The sequence below is a fragment of the Triticum aestivum genome, chromosome 3D (genome assembly GCF_018294505.1).
Source record: "Triticum aestivum cultivar Chinese Spring chromosome 3D, IWGSC CS RefSeq v2.1, whole genome shotgun sequence".
NCBI lineage: Eukaryota > Viridiplantae > Streptophyta > Magnoliopsida > Poales > Poaceae > Triticum > Triticum aestivum.
The window spans coordinates 499,995,828-500,015,859 of record NC_057802.1 but is presented as its reverse complement, the minus strand read 5'-3'; positions in this window follow the sequence as shown (position 1 = coordinate 500,015,859).

Sequence of the window (20,032 nt, the reverse complement as noted above, 5' to 3'; positions counted from 1 at the left end):
AGAACATTGTTCTTGGTGCCTCCTGACATTTAGGGGTTGTGGCAGTGTCCTGGGGAGTTGAGCTCCGAGGTGTTGTCGTCACAATTTTATCGTTGTAGTTCTGGAATACCTGAGTTTCGCCGACATCGAAAATCTCTTTTGTGCAGTTTGTTGGTGAGATCACCTCGATGCCACCCAGTACTGGGGTGGGAGTTCGGGAGTATAGCCATAACTCGTATAACGGATGCTTTTCGAAGGTTGAGGTACACGATTTCCGGAGTTTTCTTGGTTATATGTTGACGGATGGATACAGCTGGATGTAGGGATTGTTTAGTTTGGGTGAGATATATTGCTTCCCCTGTATCCCCAACACCAGATTGCATAACCAGAAAGTTTCGGGAGTTTATAAGTGGGAATTCAAGTATCTTGTAGGATATGTTTCCAACAGACATGATACGATATGGGGTCTATCATATGTTTGTTTCCGGCTTATTTTGCAAGCCAAAACCTTTGTTTTGTTTTAAGTTGTGGTATTCGAGTTGCTTCGAAGTCAAGTGTTGATTCCATACCTTTTCCCTAAGTGGTGTTCTCACACTTCTATGTGAATACCAATCCTTCTTGCTCATCGAGATTGTCATGCCAATTCTTTCCAACCGGTGCGATTCTCTTCAAGATGATCCTATCTTTTTTTCCCACCCGCAAGATTAACTCAAAGTCTTCTCAACGTTATTTCATTCGTCCCAAGTTGCCTTTGTTTTCCCACCCTCCCACCCATTTTCTTCAAGGACTCAAATTTCTTAATCAAGTATCCATCTTATGGATGAGAAGTCTCTTCATTCTTTTCTTTCAATGTTCTTATCCGGTGATTTCCCATGAAGATGGTCAGGAGTTTCAAGTTCATCATTCTTCGTTCTTTTTTCTTCTACGGTGGATCCAATTCAAGCTTTTAGTGTGGATCATATTCCTTTCCTTGTGTCAAATGTTTTCTCGTGCCGATGCACCTCTTAATCATTCACCTCTCACTATTCAATTGCTCCGGAGTGCTGAAGATATCTCAGAAGATTCACGTTTCCATTCTCGATCCGTTCAAATTATTTCGAGGTTGTTATCTCATTCAAGCCATTTAATTCAACCAGCGCATTCTCTCTTTTAAATCGTTCAACGGTGTTTCTTTTGAGTGGCCACTAACCCACAAGTCTTTTCCGAGGATCTTACCTGACTCTTCTAATTTTCCCGAAGCTATCCTCAGATTCTTCCAAAGTTGACGTAAGAATGAATTCTCATCAGTCATATGTATTTCTCCAACATCTTTCAAATTATTCTCATCGTTGGCTCAACCTTTCTATTCTTCATTCCGGAGTGCTTCAGCAATTCATGGTGGTGTTTCTCGTTGCCATTCTCAACATTGAAGTTCGAAGAAGAGTTTTCCTCCAAATCTTATCCGTTCTCTCAAAGATTTGTGATTCTAGCTTGTTGCCATCCTCTTATAATTGTTTTCGGTTGTGAGAAATCTTTTCAACCATCCGGAGCATTTCAGGAGGCTTTTCAATTTGATTCTCCGGAGGCCATCATTTCAGAAGATTTATTCATTCTCAGCTTTCAGCTCTCGTTCTTGAATTCTTCCGGCGCATCGTTCAAATATCCTCTAATTAGTTCATGATATCTCCATTCTCGTGTATCTAAATTCTCTCAAGTATCTTCATTCGCTTTCTAATTCTGACGGTGGTTCGTTCAAGAGTTCTCTTCCTTGGTTATCATATCAATTAATTCATTCTTTCCAATCCTACCGGCGGATCGTTGAAGAATTTTCTCAAGTTTGTGCTATACCTCTGTCGGTGTGGAACGACACCTATGGGATCACAAGAATCCCTACTACGGTTGTCAGGGCGTGGGATTGCAAGAAGAGCAGGGCTAGTAGTCAGCACAAGGATCGTTTACCCAGGTTCGGGCCGCGAGGATGCGTAAAACCCTAGTCCTGCTTTGGTGGTGTATTTAAGAGAGTTCTTGAGCTCTCGAACTAGCTGTGGTGAGTGCGTGGTTCGAAAGAGCCGAATCCGTCTCCAGTATGCCATGGGCCTCCTTTTATAGTCGAAAGGGGCTGCCACAGTGGCACACAAGAGGTGGAAAGGCGTACAGTGCCCTGAGCTTATCGCTCGTATTACAGGACAAGGTGCATTTAATGCGTAGCTTAGGTGTCCCCTTGCTTTATCGGGGACGGGGGCGAGGCCCGTCCCGTCCGTCGCCGCTCCTCCTCTCTGTGTGCGGTGCCATGTAGGCAGGCATGCAGCTGAGGTGGCGCGGTGGTGGAGCCTTCACGAAGATCTGCATGCGCCACGCAGGCGCTTGATGAGTTGGCCTGGGAACTGCATGTTGCCACGCAGGTGCCCGCCCAGCTGGTTGGGCTGGCAGCTGCATGTGAACGGCGGTGGAAGTTTGGTTGGCGTGGGCCTTGCGGTGGCCCTGCTGGCATCCTTGGTGAGGGCCTTGACGGGTGGTCCGGCAAGGGTCTTGCCATGCGGCCCGGCAAGGGTCGTCCCCGGCATGGGCCTTGCCGTGGCGCGCTGTCGTCCCCGGCAAGGGCCTTGCCGGGGATCTGGTGGCCTTCCTCGGTAAGGATCTTGCCAAGGATCGTCGTCTTCTAATCCTCATCTGATCTTGAATATGTCTTCACAAAGATCTGCATGCCACCACAGAGGTGCCTTCCCGAGCCCTGGCCCCACGTGGATGATGGCGTTGGGGACCGTGGGCTCAAGGGTGGCTCGCTCTGTTGGTGTGGGGCGAGCTGCCCCGGCAAGGGTCTTGCTGGGGGAACCTGCTTCATCCCTCTGCTCTTTGTGGTCTTGGCCTTGGCGTTGCTCTCATTATCTTGGGCTTTGGTCTTACCTCGGCTCACCTCCCCTGTTCTGCTTGGTGTGACCGTAGGCGCGGCTCTGACTGCCCGTGCACAGTTATAGGGGTACAAAAACGCACCCCTCTTTTTGTACACCGACAGGAGCCCCCGGGCCTGGGCCACACATAAGCGCCACACGTTGTTGGGCCAGGCCCAAAACGGTGCGCGGGCAGGCGGGGCGGTTTTTACCGCGGTAAGACTTTTTCACGCCCGGCGTTTCCCACGCCCAAGCGCGCGGCGCGGCATGGAGGGGTGTGCGTGACATGGGCGGCATGCATGGGGCGGTTTCCGCACGCATGCGTCACATCACAGTAAAGAGGCGGCTCGTGCCTTCCCCGTAAAAAGAGGGAGGCATGGAGGCGCGGCTCATTTACTGAATGGGGCCGGGCCAGGGTCTTCAACGCGTCCACTCCCCACGATCACGGGGTGGGGAGATGTCGCTTCACCAGTCCCATCAGTTCTGCGCGTCCGCCACGCGTCCTTCATGCGCCTGGGGTGGCAAGAGGTGCAGGCGGGAAACTGGGCTGCCGCTGGTTGGGGCAGCGGGTCGGTCCTGATTCCCTGCGCCTCCGGTGGCTGGATTGGCCGAGCGGGGCGGCCAAGCCCCGAACCCACCCCTTTATAAGTAGGGGGAAGGGGGGATGGCGTCCCGCATTCTTCTGTCATCTATCTCCTCTTGCTTCTGCTTCTTCCTTTCACTCGACATGGAGAAAGGGAACCCGTTCCCTCGACGGTGGCGGCGAGGGTCGCCGCTCGACAGCGCGTCCCTCCTCCTCCTGAGCCTGTGGTGGTGGAACCGGCCGCGAGGGGAAGGGAGAGGGGGCGAGGCCGTGGGCGAGGCCGGGGCAGAGGTCGTAGTGCTCGGGGAAGAGGAGGACAGGGCGGCGTGCCAGCTTGGCCCCCGCCAATGGTGCCTTTCCCGATGGAAGGCCATGTCCGAGACCAGCCCGCGAGTTCTTCATCAGGCTGCGCCGGCCTCTACGTCGGCGTCTCCGTCTTCCCGCCCCGTTTGCTCGGGAGATGGAGCGTGACTGGCCCCAATCCCTCAGATTGCACATGAGGGGTTGTGGGAATGGGGGCACGCGGGTTTACGTCGACTTCCCGGCTCCTCGGGTCATGTACCTCCGCCGTGGGTGGAAGACGTTCGCTCACATCCACAGCCTGATGGCGGGGCTTGTCCTCTACTTCGAATTAATGGAGGACGGCCTGCTCTCCGTCAAGGTCTTCGGGGAGTTCGGAACTCGCCTGAAGTGCTGCATGGAGAGCTCCTCTGACGGAGATTCTGACGATGGAAGCTCTTCCTCGAGCGAAAGTGATGAGGAGGACAGCGGGGCAGATGACGGGGACGAGTCCGACGAGGCGTCGGGCGCCCCGCGCCTAGGCGGGTGCGGCAGCAGCAGCATCTGCACCTGGCCGCTCCTCCGGCAGGGGTTTGCCGGGGGCGGGGCCAGCTCCTTGAACTTCTCGGGGCCATCTCCTTGGGCGGCTGGCGTCGGGAGGCTGCGTAAGAGGAAGAGGGTGGGCGGCAAGGCCGTCAACTCGGAGTATGCAGGCACCGACGCCTTCATCGCGTATTGCCGGTCCTGCCGCCTCGTCTTCCAGCTCCTTTCCCGGCACCGTCATCATCGGGCCACCCGTGGGCGGCCACCGATGTGTTCTCTTGGTGCTTTCTGCTGCTCATAGCTCGCCTAGGCGCCCCTTTTGCCCTTTCGCCTCCTTGACCTGCCTCCTGAGGAGAGGGACAAGAAAGGGATTACGGGCATCTTATCTCTTTTTTAGTTTGTAAGCCTGCTCATGTTTTTCATTCCGTACGAACTGTACCTGTATGGGATGTTTTTAATGAAAAAGGGATGCTTGCCGGGTTTTTCGTTCATGGGTAAATCCCGCGACAAGGAGCGAATCCTTGTTATTGTTTAAGATAAACGTTTTTCGCCTGGCAACAGGCCTTGCCGTTCCCCCACTCCACTCGACCGTTCTCGCGCTCTCGGCGGAGGCAGGGATGAAGTGGGCTTTAGGCTCCTCGTTCTACCTCCTTGCCTCCGCGGCTACAACTAAATCCGGACCCATGAAATAATCCTTAGGTATAGGAAAAAGGGAGCACGGCAGCCTAGAGATAAAAACGAGGTTTCACATGCCCCAGTCCTGTTCCGAAATGCATGATAGAGGATGAAAGACTTATCTGGATCTGCAGCCCCCGGCAACCTCGTCTTGCCGCGGTTGGATCCTTGTGCTTGTAGCTCCCGGCAACTCTGGTTTGCCGGGGTCGGGACGTCGGTCCGTTTCCTTCTTTCCAAGTAGCCCAGCAGAAGTGCTCATGTGCCCTGCGAACCAAAGGAGGACAGAAAAGGAACAGATAGACGCGCACTCGACCTCTAGGCTAGGGGTTAGTCGCCGCTAAGCACTATCAACCCTAACCAAGGAAGAGACTCGACCTAGCATGCATGCTATACTTAGGGCGCCAGCGCTTCATTTATTTATGCTCAGGGTCTGCGCCTGGCTTTATACAAAGGGTCACATGCCTTGCCGGCAAAGCTTGTACAAAAGGTGGCTTGCCGGGAGGCCTGGCAAGCCGCGCCTTATGGGTAAAACTTGCGAAGATGCTCGATGTTCCAGGAGTTGCTCACTGGGACAGCATCTTTGGTCTCCAGGCGGACTGCGCCGGGCCTGGAGACTCGTATTACCCGATAAGGGCCTTCCCACTTTGGCGTCAACTTGTTGGCATTCTTGGCCGACTGAACGCGCCGAAGAACAAGGTCGCCTTCCTCAAAGCTTCGGGCATGAACCTTGCGGCTATGGTAGCGGCGCAAGGCTTGCTGGTAGTGCGCTACTCTCACAGCCGCCAGAAGACGATCTTCCTCAAGGAGCGTCGCGTCATCTTGGCGCAACTGCTCTTGCTCAAGCTCATCATAAGCGAGCACTCGAGGTGACCCGTATATGAGTTCCGTGGGGAGAACTGCTTCTGCCCCGTATACCAGGGCAAAAGGTGTCTGACTGGTGGCTCGATTTGGCGTCATCCCGATCGACCAAAGAACCGCCGAAAACTCATCAATGCAGCGCCTTCCACTCTTGTGCAGCTTGTCAAAGGTCATCGTTCTCAGGCCTCGCAACACTTCAGCATTTGCCCTCTCCGCTTGGCTGTTGCTCCGTGGGTGTGCCACGAAAGCAAAACAGACCTTGCTACCGAGGTCTTGAATGTATTGCATGAAGGTGTGGCTTGTGAACTGTGTGCCGTTTTCGGTGATGACTTTGTTAGGCACACCAAAACGGCAGACCAGTCCCTTGAAGAACTTGACGGCTGACTGAGCAGTCACCTTTCTCACTGTCTCCACTTCCGGCCACTTTGTGAACTTGTCGATTGCAACATACAAGTACTCAAAGCCCCCGACAGCGCGGGGGAAAGGGCCCAGTATATCGAGCCCCCAGACCGAGAATGGCCAGGAGAGAGGGATTGTTTGAAGGGCTTGAGCTAGTTGATGAAGCTTCTTTGAATGGAACTGACACGCGTCACACTTGGTTACTAGTGTCGTCGCATCCTGGAGGGCGGTGGGCCAGAAGAAACCTTGCCGGAACGCCTTCCCGGCAAGGGCCCTCGACCCTATGTGGGAGCCACATATGCCTCCGTGTATCTCCGCCAACAGCTCCAGTCCTTCCTCCCGGTTGATGCACTTCAATTTCACACTGGTTGGCCTTCTCCTGTATAGGACATCATCGACGAACTGGTACAGGGTGGACCGACGGGCTACTTTTTCCACTTCTTCCTGCTCCTCAGGAAGCTCCCCCTGTTTGGAGGAATTGGACGGTATGTTGTGCCCATGCCGGAGCCTGGGGCTCGACGGCAAGGGCCAAAGGCATTTCTTCCGCCATGGGAACGACTGTCTCTACGGCCAGGGCTTGACGCCCTGCCGGAGCCAGTTGCTCTTGGGCAGGCTCAGCGTCTGCGGCAGCACCCTTGCCGGTAGCCCCAGGGGGCTCGGTAGGAAAGTACTTGCCGGGACCTGACTTCCTCCGCTTGTTCTGCCCGGTCGATGGCTCGACGGATGGTTGAGTTAACCGGAGCAGAAAGGTACCTGGTTCCACAGGTAGCTTGAATGCAGCACGCTTTGACAGGTAATCGGCGATGTCGTTCTCCACTCGGGGGACGTGCTCCTCTTGGATACCGTCAGAGCATTCCTCCATCTTCCTCACCTCATCTATGTAGGCCTCCATCAATGGGCTCTAGTAATCCTTGTTGACCTACCTAACAACAAGCTGCGAGTCACCCCTGACGATGAGCTTCTTAACCCCGAGGTCTGCCACGATCCTGAGACCGGCGAGCAACCCCTCGTACTTAGGAGTGTTGTTGGTGGACATCTCCCTGGGGAAGTGCATCTGGATCACATACTTGAGGTGCTCTCCGGTGGGCGCGGCGAGCAACACACCGGCACCGGCGCCTTGCAGCGAGAAAGCCCCATCAAAATACATGATCCAGTCGCGGTCTACTTCCTTGCCGGGGAGAGTGGTCTCCTGGATTTCTTCGTCAGGCGTTGAGGTCCATTCTGCAATGAACTCCGCCAAGAATCTGCTCTGGATTGTCAAGGTACTTTCAAACTTCAAACCAAAACTTGATAGCTCCAAGGCCCATTCCAAAATCCTTCCGGTTGCATCTGGTTATGCAGTATCCGTTGCAACGGGAGGCGAGTGACGACAGTGATCTCGTGGGCTTGGAAGTAATGACGCAGCTTCCTCGAGGCCATAAGGAGGCCGAAGAGCAATTTTTGCACACCGGAATACCTCAACCTAGCCCCCTGCAAGAGGGAGCTAACAAAGTAAACCTGGTGCTGCATCATCTTCTTCTTCTTCTTCTGCACCACCTCACTTGACTGCGCGGGCACTGCCTTGGCAGCATCAAACTCTGCCGGGGGCCGCGCCTTGCCGGCACCAGGCCCTGCCAGGGGAATCTTTGGCTTGCCATCCGCTGGTTCTGCCGCCGTCACTGCCTCCACGTCTACCTCCCTCTGTGCCACTAGTGCAGCGCTGACCACTTGATTCGTCGCCGCCAGATATAGAAGCAACGGCTCTTGTGGTTTAGGCGCTACCAGTATTGGCGTGGAGGAAAGGTATTCCTTCAAATCCTGCAATGCTGCCTCGGCTTCTGGGGTCCACTCCATTGGGCCTGCCTTTTTCAAGATTTTGAAGAAGGGAAGGGCGCGCTCGGCGGACTTGGAGATGAATCGGCTCATGGCGGCAACGCAGCCGGTGAGCCGACGCACATCTTTGATCCGCTTGGGCGCCTCAATCTGCTCAATAGCTGTGATCTTGTCTGGGATTGCCTCGATCCCGCGCTGCAACACAAAGAACCCGAGAAGCTTGCCGGATGGAACACCGAAGACACACTTCTCAGGGTTCAGCTTGAGGTTGATCTTGCGCAGGTCAGCAAATGTCTCTTCCAGATCTTGCACAAGAGTTGACCCATCCTTGGTTTTGACCACTATGTCATCCATGTATGCCTCCATATTTCTATGGAGCTGAGGTTCAAAACCAATTTGGACTGCCCTTGCGAATGTTGAGCCAGCACTCTTCAACCCGAAAGGCATCCGTAAAAAGCAATACGTACCACATGGGGTGATGAATGTTGTCTTCTCTTCATCGTCTCTTGTCATGAAGATCTGGTGGTAGCCTGAGTAGGCGTCGAGGAATGATAACAGATCACACCCGGCTGTGGAGTCAACAATCTGGTCGATGCGCGACAATGGGAAGGGGTCCTTAGGACAAGCCTTATTGATATCTGTGTAATCAATACACAACCTCCACTTCCCATTCACCTTGCGCACCACTACCGGATTAGCCAACCATGTAGGGTGGATCACTCCTCTCACCAAACCTGCCGCTTCCAACTTCTTGATCTCCTCTGTGATGAACTCCTGCCTCTCCCGAGCCTGCTTTCTGACCTTCTGCTTGACGGGCCGCGCGTGGGGGCAGACAGCTAGGTGGTGCTCAATCACCTCCCTGGGAACACCAGGGATGTCGGATGGTTTCCACGCAAACACATCGACATTCGCCCGCAGGAAGGTGACGAGCGCGCCTTCCTATTTGCTGACGAGGGTGGAGCCTATGGTGAAGGCCCCTCCCGTGCCATCCTCCCTGACGGGCACCTTCTTGGTCTACGGCAGCTCCGCTCTGGATCTCTTGCTCTTGTCGGTAGAGCTCTCTGGCACGTCCTTGACGGTAGCACAACACTCCGAGGAGGTGCGCTTGCCGGAGTGGGTGCGAGAGGTCTTGCCGGGCTTCTTCTTCCCTCCTGGGCCTTCAGCGGCAGGAGCAGGTGCCTTGACGGCAGCTGCTGGAACTGCTTCCCGGTAGAGTTGGTCGGCGCAGATCAGCGCGTCCTTCTTGTCGGAGGGGACGGAGATGATGGTCAACGGCCCGGGCATCTTTAGCATGTTGTAGGCGTAGTGTGACGCCGCCATGAACTTGGCTAGTGCCGGGCGGCCGAGGATCCCGTTGTAGGGCAAGGGGATCTCGGCCGTCAAAGACGATCCCCTCCATCCTATAGTTCAACTCTCCTCCAAATGTCACGGGCAGGGTGACCTTTCCCTTCGGCTGGCTCCTCCCCGGATTGACCCCTTGAAATGTGCCCGTCTCCTCGAGGTCTCCATCAAGGATTTGCAACCTTTTGATCACGACAGGCAAGATCAGGTTCAGGCCGGCCCCGCCGTCAACCAACATCTTGTTCACCCTGAGGTTGCGTATCGTTGGTCAGACCAACAACGGCAAACACCCGACCGCGGCAGTGCGGTCAGGGTGGTCCTCGGCGTCAAAGATGAGGGGCGTGCTGGACCACTTCGGTGGCTTCTGAGTGTCGAACGACGGCTCTGCTGCTGTAATCTCACGCGCCCACTGCTTGAGCTGGCGGTGAGAGGTATGCAGCGAGGCGCCGCCATCAATGCACATGGCCTCCGTAGCCTTCTGGAACCCTTGCTCACCAGACTCGTCGTCCTTGTCGTGATCATCGTCTTCTTGTTTCTTGTCGCGGCCCCTGGCAGGCCTCTCTTGCTGGTTGTCCTTGCTGGGGCGGCCTCCTTGGCCGCCACGCTTCTTGCCGGATCCCTCAGCACCGTCCTGGTCCTTCTCCTTGTCCCGCCTCTCATACTCAGCCTTTTGCTTCTCAGCAAGCAGCTCGACTTGTCGGCAGTTCTGTAGGTTATGGCCCTTGGCGCGGTGGATCTTGCAGTATTGCTTGCCGGAGCTTCCTGGCTTGTCGGTAGCCGCCAAGGCCCAGCAGGCGGCGCACCCGGCAATCTCCTTGCCGGGGGCGTCTGCCTTGACCTTCTTGCCGGCACCGGTACCGTCAGATCCCTCAACGGCAAGCACGGCCTTGCCTTTGCGTTTCCTGTTGCGACGCCGGCCCTTCTTCGTCGGGGTGGCGGCATCTTCATCGGTAGAGTCGGTTTCCGTGCCGGCGTCTTCGCGGGGGTACTTCCTTCCGTCTTCATCCCGGGCGCACCTATCGGCCAGAACGTAGAGCTCGGCCACATCCTTAACTTTGGTCATCACGAGATCTTCGCGCATCTTTCGGTTGTGCACGTTCTGGTGGAACGCGTTGATCACAGCAGCAGGATGAACGTCGGGGATGTTGTACTGCACCCGGCTGAATCTCTGGATGTACTTGCGCAGGGTTTCCCCTTCCTTCTGGGGAATGATATGCAGATCACTGGCCTGGCCATGAGCTTGGTGGCCTCCTGTGAAGGCGCCAACGAACTCATGGCACAGATCCAACCAAGAAGAAATGGAATCCACCGGCAGGTGCATCAACCAGGACATCACATTGGGCTTTAGCGCCAGCGGGAAATAGTTGGCGAGCACCTTGTCATCGCGAGCTCCAGCAGCCTGCATCGCGATGGTGTAGATGCTGAGGAACTCGGACGGATGGGTCTTGCCAGTGTACTTCTCGCCGACGTCGGGTTTGAACGTGCTGTGGGATGGCCACTGGAACTGCCGCGGCTCACGGGTAAAGGTTAGGCAGCCCACCTCGTAAGGCAGGCCGCCGGGGCCCCCTGGTGCCGGGTGGTCCATAGCGGGTCCCACCCGCTTGTCCGAATGGTGGCACGCTTCGCGCCGGCGCTTGACGGTGGTTCGAGCGTCTTCGTGAGCTCACTCCCGAAGGACCTGGCGCTGGTCGCGGAGGGTCCGCGGGTCGGACGACGCTATGGAGATGTTATCACAAGCGTCATCGCGACGGGCCGACGCCCGCGACGGCTGGCGAGGAGGAGGAGAGTGCACCGTGGCCGCAGCTCCCCCGGTCCTCCCAGTGCCAGCATGTGGTGGCTCGGTGGAGCGCCGACCCGAGGGCCCCCATGATCGTGGATGGTCCTTGTTTGCGACGGCGACGAGGCTCCGGATGGTGGCCCTCCACTCGTCGAGCTTCTCCGCAGCAGGAGGGAAGTCGAGGAGCAGCTGCGCGCGCGCCAAAGCTTCTGCTGGCGTGGGCGGCGGCGACAGCTGCGTGGATCGCGGTGCGCTTCGACTTCTAACTATGTTAGAAGGAGCTCCGTTACGACCCAGCGGCTGCGTGCCATCTTCGCCAGCGCTTCGGCGGGCATGCTGAACCCCTTCATCACGTGGATGACGCACATGGCTCTTTCCACGGTGGTGCACAGGGTCACCAGCGTGGTGACGCTACTCGGCGCGCACACCATGGGAAGAGCGCGTAGTGGTCGCTGGGGTGGGCGTCTTGGAGGTCGCTGCGCCGCCCGGAGGTAGCACAACGACACCCCTGGAGGGCCCCGTGCCGCCTGCGGGGGGCCCAGCTCCGTCTTTGATCTGGTGACATGCGGTCGGTCATCTGGGGCGCGAACGACACCGCTCGCCAGGCTCTGACTGCCAGGGCAATGCTGGTGCTCGCGGACCGCGGCCCGGGTCCTGTCCGCGACCGGTCCACTGCTCGTGCGCACCGGCACGGGCCGTTCGGCTCCCAACGAGCCGATCGCTGTGGCCGTCTTCTTCTTGGGAGCCATGGCGATGAAGAACTGCTAGGCCAACTACTAGACCAGATTCTCACAATTGCGCCCCCTACCTGGCGCGCCAAGCATGTCGGTGTGGAACAACACCTATGGGATCACAAGAATCCCTACTACGGATGCCGGGGCGCGGGATTGCAAGAAGAGCAGGGCTAGTAGACAGCACAAGGATCGTTTACCCAGGTTCGGGCCGCGAGGATGCGTAGAACCATAGTCCTGCTTTGGTGGGTGTATTTCAGAGAGTTCTTGAGCTCTCGAACTAGCTGTGGTGAGTGCGTGGTTCGAAAGAGCCGAATCCTTCTCCAGTATGCCAAGGGCCTCCTTTTATAGTCGAAAGGGGCAGCCACAGTGGCACACAGGAGGTGGAAAGGCGTACAGTGCCCTGAGCTTATCGCTCGTATTACAGGACAAGGCGCATTTAATGTGGAGCTTAGGTGTCCCCTAGCTTTATCGGGGACGGGGGCGAGGCCCATCCTGTCCGTCGCCGCTCCTCCTCGCTTCGACACGCGCCTTGGCCAGCGATGCGTGTGGTGCCATGTAGGCAGGCAGGCAGCTGAGGTGGCGCGGTGGTGGAGCCTTCACGAAGATCTGCATGTGCCACGCAGGTGCTCGATGAGTTGGCCTGGGAACTGCATGTTGCCACGCAGGTGCCCGCCTAGCTGGTTGGGCTGGCAGCTGCATGTGAACGGCGGTGGAAGCTTGGTTGGCGTGGGCCTGGCGGTCGCCTTTCTGGCGTCCTTGGTGAGGGCCTTGCCAGGTGGTCCGGCAAGGGTCTTGCCGTGCGGCCCGGCAAAGGTCTTGCCGTGGCGCGCTGTCGTCCCCGGCAAGGGCCTTACCGGGGGTCTGGTGGCCTTCCTCGGCAAGGATCTTGCCGAGGATCGTCGTCTTCTAATCCTCATCTGATCTTGAATATGTCTTCACAAAGATCTGCACGCCACCACAGAGGTGCCTTCCCGAGCCCTGGCCCCACGTGGATGATGGCGTTGGGGACCGTGGGCTCAAGGGTGGCTCGCTCTGTTGGTGTGGGGCGAGCTGCCCCGGCAAGGGTCTTGCGGGGGCTGCTGAGGCTGCCCTGGCAAGGGTCTTGCCGGGGGAACCTGCTTCGTCCCTTTGATCTTTGTGGTCTTGGCCTTGGCGTTGCTCTCATTATCTTGGGCTTTGGTCTTACCTCGGCTCACCTCCCCTGTTCTGCTTGGTGTGACTGTAGGCGCGGCTCTGACTGCCCGTGCACAGGTATAGGGGTACAAAAAGGCACCCCTCTTTTTGTACACCTACAATCTCTCTTAATCCTTTCTATGAAAATAAGTAGTATGCCAAATCCGTTGCTTGTCATCAATCTAACTTGGTGAAGGATACGCATAACATAATTCTTGTTCTTGTTTCATCCAAGTGATTAATTCCTTCCTTCGGAGTTTGTTCATGATGAATAAATTCTCATTTTCAATTGTTTCATCTTTTCTTTTCCCTGAGTTCCAAGCTCTCATCATCACAAAGATCCATCTAATCAAGGCTTCAACCTTATTCTTTTCATCCTTCATTTCGTATGATCATTCTTTTATTACTGGAGTTCTTCATGGAGGCTCCACATGGTGGTTCATCAAGGATTTAATTCCTTCTCGAAGTGTCCATCGAGATTCTTTTCAGAGGAGCTCAAGTATTCTTCATCTTGCATTCCGTAGGGCAATTCTTTCTACCTTATCTTTGAAGCGGTGTTATGTCACTCTTGACAATTTCCTTCGTGTTTCATGATTCAAATGTTGTCAAGAATGAGGTATTTTAAATCCATCAATCTCTTCGTTGGAGTTATCTTGGTATAGATTTCACCTAAAGCCTTCCCTAAGGAATGTTGCTATTTGTGGTGCTTATCAATGATCCAAGTATTCTCTTATCCTCTCGATGAAAGGAGTTTTTCATCTTTCGTTGATCTCAACCAATCAATTGATTCCGTTAGTGGTAGAATTTCACCTCATGTTTTGAGATGATTTCCACAAGCCCACAACAAGCATATTCTTTTGTTGTTGTTTTTCTTTACAACAACTCCGTTCAATCCTTCTTTGTAAGAATGCTATATCAAATTCATTTGAGGTAGAAGATGTTATTGTCTTCTTCGTTCTTTTCATTCCATTAGTTCTTTTGTTCAGGAGGCATTGTGTTGTTGCTCTCGTCAAGTATCTTCCCATCTTGTCAAGTTATTTTCTATTCATTCCATGTTCAACCGGAGTGCTGTCAAAATTATGTCATACTTGTTCCTTGGCTGTCTCGTTATACTGATGTGGTTTCATATTATTTTGGTTCGTTAAACCCTTGTTTCATGTCTTTCAACCCACAAGGTTCGCATAATGTTCCTTGTTCCTCTTTTCTACCGGAGTGCTCTCAATTTCGTTCAACTCCTCTGTGTTCTTTCTTTCAACTTTTCAGCCTCTCAAGGTTCTTTGGTTTTACTCATTTGTCAAGAAGCAACTTTTAGTTTTACCTCTTCTCTTCCTCTTCCGCTTCTCTCCGGTGCCATCCTAGATCTCGGGACGAGATCCTCTTGTAGTGGTGGAGTGTTGTAACGCCCCGAGACCGACGCTTAAGAAGCCTTCTAGTTATTTCATTGTTGTTGTGTGTTTTATTCGCTTGTTGCATTCATCATCGCATCATTCGCATTGCATCGGCACTCTGTTGCCGTCTTTGTTTTCAAACTTGCATCCCCTCGTAGTTGTGGCCTCCCCCTTGCTATCGTTGACCGTTCCGAGACCAACCTTGTTCTTCGTTTTCCCTCTTGCCTAAACCGGAGTCTCTTTGCACAGTGCATCGACCCCTCGCAACCTAGTCCGAAACTTCCCCGAACCCGAACCGGGCTGTCGTCACCGTTGGGTCTGGGTCATCCCCAAACATCCCAAAGATATCTCCGATTTCTTATTTAGAGTCCCTAACCCATTTATTCCGGACCGCCCGATCATGATCGGAGGATCTAAATCATCACCAATTTCGTATATATATAGACACCTGACCCTAGATGCCGTCCCATCCTTCAAATCCTCCCCCTGCCCAGTCGGCCGCCGCCACCCACTTCGTTGGGATGGCTCCCGATCCAAAAATCCACCAGCCAACCACTTCTCCTCGATCCAAATCCTCCCCGACCACCTTCCTTGTTTTCCGCGGATGCTCGCGCCTCCACCTAACCCCTCCTGTCCATCCCTCGATCCACTCCACCCGAAGCCTCCTGCCTCCCCGACGCCCTCGCTCCACGCTGCAGCCTGTCGGTGTCAAAACCGGCGAATCTCGGGTAGGGGGTCCCAACTGTGCGTCTAAGGCAAATGGTAACAGGAGGCATGGGACACGGTGTTTACCCAGGTTAGGGCCCTCTCGATGGAGGTAATACCCTACTTCCTGTTTGATTGATCTTGATGATATGAGTATTACAAGAGTTGATCTACCACGAGATCGTAGAGGCTAAACCCTAGAAGCTAGCCTATGGTATGATTGTTGTTGTCCTACGGACTAAACCCTCCGGTTTATATAGACACCGGAGGGGGCTAGGGTTACACAGAGTCGGTTACAAGGGAGGAGATCTTCATATCCGTATTGCCAAGCTTGCCTTCCACGCCAAGGAGAGTCCCATCCGGACACGGGATGAAGTCTTCAATCTTGTATCTTCATAGTCCAACAGTTCGGCCAAAGGATATAGTCTGGCTGTCCGAGGACCCCCTAATCCAGGACTCCCTCAGTAGCCCCTGAACCAGGCTTCAATGACGATGAGTCCGGCGTGCAGATCGTCTTCGGCATTGCAAGGCGGGTTCCTCCTCCGAATACTTCATAGAAGATTTTGAACACAAGGATAGTGTCCGGCTCTGCAAAACAAATTCCACATACCACCGTAGAGAGAATAATATTTCCACAAATCGAATCTGCTGACACATTCTGTAGCATGACATCATACTATGGCCCGGTCATTATACAAACCGTTTTTCTCAACCAGCCACTGCACATATCGCAAGGCGGTTTTCTTGGCACGTCTTGTCGAAGCAGAGATCGTGTCCCCTTATCATGGGATTCTCATCAATACGGGCATGGGTAACCCAACCGTGCCATCAATTACGGTGCTTGGGGAATAAGCGGTTTACCAGGTAGGTGGGGAGGCGCATAGCTTCTTCCGCCCTTATAAAGGGACAAGGATTCACCATTTTCACCCACGCCTTCTTCCTCCTTGCTCATCCATTCTTGCGCACTCGAGCTCCAGCACCCAAGTTCGCGTTTTTCTCCTCAAACCACTCCAAGCATGTCCGGAGCGGGAGGCAAGTGGATGGTCTCCTCCGTTACGGAGGAGGACATCACCAAGCTACGGAGAGCCAGATAACTGGCGCGGATATCGCACACCGGCTGCCAGATGAGGGGTAGATCATCCCTACTCTAGAACCCCATGAGAGGGTGGTTTTTCTTACCCACTTCGTCCGCGGACTGGGATTTCCCCTCCACCCGTTTGTCCGCGGGCTCATGTTCTACTACGGGCTGGACTTTCATGATCTGGCCCCCAATTTCATCCTCAACATCTCGGCGTTTATCGTCGTGTGCGAGGCCTTCCTCCGTATCAGGCCTCACTTCGGCCTGTGGCTGAAAACCTTCAATGTTAAACCGAAGGTGGTGGTCGGCCAGCAAGCGGAGTGCGGAGGCACCATGGTGGGTAAAATGCCCAATGTCACCTGGCTCGAGGGCTCCTACGTGGAGACCATAAAGGGGTGGCAATCGGGGTGGTTCTACATCACCGAGCCGCGCGACACCAACTGGGTGGCGGCCCCCGAATTTCGATCCGGAATCCCCATGCGGCTCACCTCCTGGAAAGAGAAGGGCCTGTCCTGGGGTTCCTCGGTAGAGCTGACCGTACTCCAGAGGTGCATCAAAAACATGATGAGCAAGAAAATCAAGCTCGTCAATGTGGTCCAAGTCATGCTCTTCCGCCGGATTCTCCCATGTCAAAGACGGGCATTCACTTTGTGGGAGTTCGACCCGGCTGAGCACCAGACGCTACGAGAGCTCTTCGACACGACGCACAAGGACGTCTGGAAGGTGCTGTTCAAGGGCGCCGAGGCACCTCCTCCCCTTACCGAGGACCGCGGACTCAACGCAAAACGCCCTGCTAATCCGGTAAGTTTTTTACATCTCATAAGATGTTCTTTTTCCCAGTATAACCTATGCGCGGGGTCTAAGCCTCCACGCCTTTTTAACAGGACTGGGTAGCGACAGCGGAGCAGATCGATTGTCCGGCTCCCCTGCCCAAAGATCCAGCAGATGCTCTCCTAACGGAGATGCTGGTTCCGGCACCTTACGAGGTGCCGGAGAAGAAGGCCAAGAAGAAGGCCACAGGGACCAGGAAGGGTGTCCGGCGCAAGGTGATATCGGACTCATCGTCCGAGAGCACCGAGGCGCACTCCTCCCACGAAAACGAGGAGGAAGAAGAGGAAAGTTCTCCCCCCCCCAGCCAGGGGAGACAAGAAGAGGAAGGCCGCCCCATCTGGGGCGACCGAAGGGTCCAAGAAGGGCAGGACCCTCCTTCCGGACAGCTCCACCATCGCCGCCTTCAGCGAAGAGGAGTGGTTGCCCAGTGACAAGCCCCTGGCGAAGTCGTAAGTATCCAGATATCATAATAGTTTTGGTATGCTTCATTTTATTGCTCCTTATCATGCCGAACATGATCATGCAGTCCCTCCAAGGCCCATATTGACGTATCCTCTTCTGATGGGTCTTTGGATCCATTGGCGATGAACAGCGATTCGCTCCTGACCACCACCTCCCCCATCCTATGGATGACGCGGAGGTGTTGTCTCGAAGGGTAGTAATCCGAGGGGAGATAGTCTTGGAGGCGCCCCAAGGCAACATCCCGGAGACTGGGCGCATGGGGAGCAAGGCTCCCAAGGGCTCCAATGGCGGGGGCAACAAGCTTGGCCCCCAGCCGAATACTGGGCCGGAACCTCCAGTGGTTCCGGACTCTATCAGGCGACCCCTTGCTAAGGGGGGTGAGCCGTCTGTGCCGATGACCTCTGTCCATCCAGAGGCATCGGACAATTTGCTGGAAGCGCTTCGCAGCGCTTCCATTGATGAAGAGCACCACACTATCATGAGTGCGGTGCTCAAGAAGGTTCCGTCTGCCAAAAGCGGATTGACTGAAGCCTGTGCCAGCCTCCTAACAGGCTTTGAGGTAAGTAATCAAATTATATGAAAAATATTACAGCATAAACAGTAGCCCCTGATGCTCTGTTTGGCGTTCGCCAAGAAAAGCCGAATCGAGGGTCAAATAATAATCGCAGGAGTCTAATCATAATATGTCTATGTGCATATGCAGGCTTCACTGCTGGCCGCTGCCACACATACTGTGGAGGTCGCCGCACTGAAGTGGGACCTTGAGCGGTCCAAGGAAGAGCTCGGCCTTACCAAGAGGCAGCTCAAAGAAAACAAAGGTAAGTGATACCCCGTCTGTATATTGATAAGAAAAAACAAGGGTGGTTGCTTAGATCATAGGATCGTCATGAATTTTGCTAGGGGCCACGACCGAAGTGGCGACCCTAAAGAAGGCGATGTCCGAGGCCAAGGACAAGGCAGCCAAGGAGCGCATCGAGCGAGAGAAACAAGAGGCCCGAGTAGGCGAGGTGCAGCAAGAGCTCCAGGCCCTCGTCAAGAAGCACGAGTCCTTGGAGCTTGACTCTAAGACGCAAGGGTCCGAGCTTGTGAAAGCCCTCGAAAGCGCACAACATGCCAAGGCCAAAGCCCAAAAGGCCCTCCAGGAAATTGAGGCGGTTAAGAAGATAGCGGCGGGTAAGGCATTCATTATGCAAAGCAAGCATGTGAAAGAAAAGTTCTTTTTACTTACCCGAGTTCGGAGCTCTCCAGGAGCGTTCACAGATCTACCCCGCAGTGTGTCAGATGCCGCGGAGTTCTACCGGGCCGAGGAGGGGAGCTCGACGGAGAAGTTGTTCTGGTCTCAGTATACTGGGACCGAACACCCACTGCCCTTGAGCGACCAGCTGAAGCAACTGGTCGAGCTCCACAAGGCGGCCGAATAGGACATGAAGGGTCTTATAGTCCGGATGTGGCCTGGCGAGCCCCTGCCTGATAGCTACTTCGGTCTGGTGAGGCGGCTTGGGAATGCCTGCCCACGGCTTGAAGTCATAAAGCGGTCCGTCTGCATCGAGGGTGCGCAGGGCTTTTGCCCGGGCGAAGGTGCACTGGGCGAAGCTGGATGCTGAAAAGCTAGTGAAGGAGGGGCCGCCGGAGGGCAAGGAGCATCGCCACCCCAAGAAGTATTATGAAAGTGTCCTGAAGGGTGCTCGCCTTGTGGCGGAGGAATGTGCTAGGGATGTAATATTTGAATAGATGTACTCATGTGATCCTGTAATGTGAAACGAGCTCATTTGTGCTATGCAACGCTTGTGAATTTAAAATATTACCTTCTGTGCGGCTGTTTATAAAATCTGAGAGTTGGCCAGTCGTCGGCTTCTGCCCCCATGTAACTAGTACTGAGGTGTTCGGGATAAATCTGAGCACTCTTTATCTCAATTTTGGGTCCTTTGAGGGAGGTGTTCAGCACAACGAACCAGGCAGTCGGACTATAAGGCTTTATCACTCTCACTTAGCCATAGAAGTCTACAATTTTAAATTTTGGCGAAGCCCCTAGTATTCTGAAGGCCGAATTTGGGGCGCTATATATGCCTAAGTCGGGCAAGGCCGACTCCTCGCCCGAAGCGGAAAAAGTCCTTAAGGACTTGAGACCTCTCGATCAGCGACCAGCTCTCGCCGCATCATGACAGTCAGTTTTCGGCTTTCTCTACTGAGGTGCTCGTCCGGAAGAACCGGGACACAATCGCAGTAGTTCTCCCAGCGCTACCTTAGCCGATATAGCGGAACGTAAGGTACCAAAACATGGGAGCCGGGCAAATCCAACTATTGACCCGAGACATGATTCGGAGCTGATGCATATAATGCTATAAGTTCGGGGTGCCGCACTGTCGAAAGTGTTCGGACTTCTCACGCCGTATTTATGGGGTATACTGAAGCCCCTGGCGTACTAGTCGTACCAAAATGCACGGGTGCAATTTCTCGTAAATAAGCAAGAGAGAAAAAGGAAGGGTAATGCAATAATAGACTAACGCTATGCATTGTTATTAAATGATACGTCGAAGCGTACTGATAC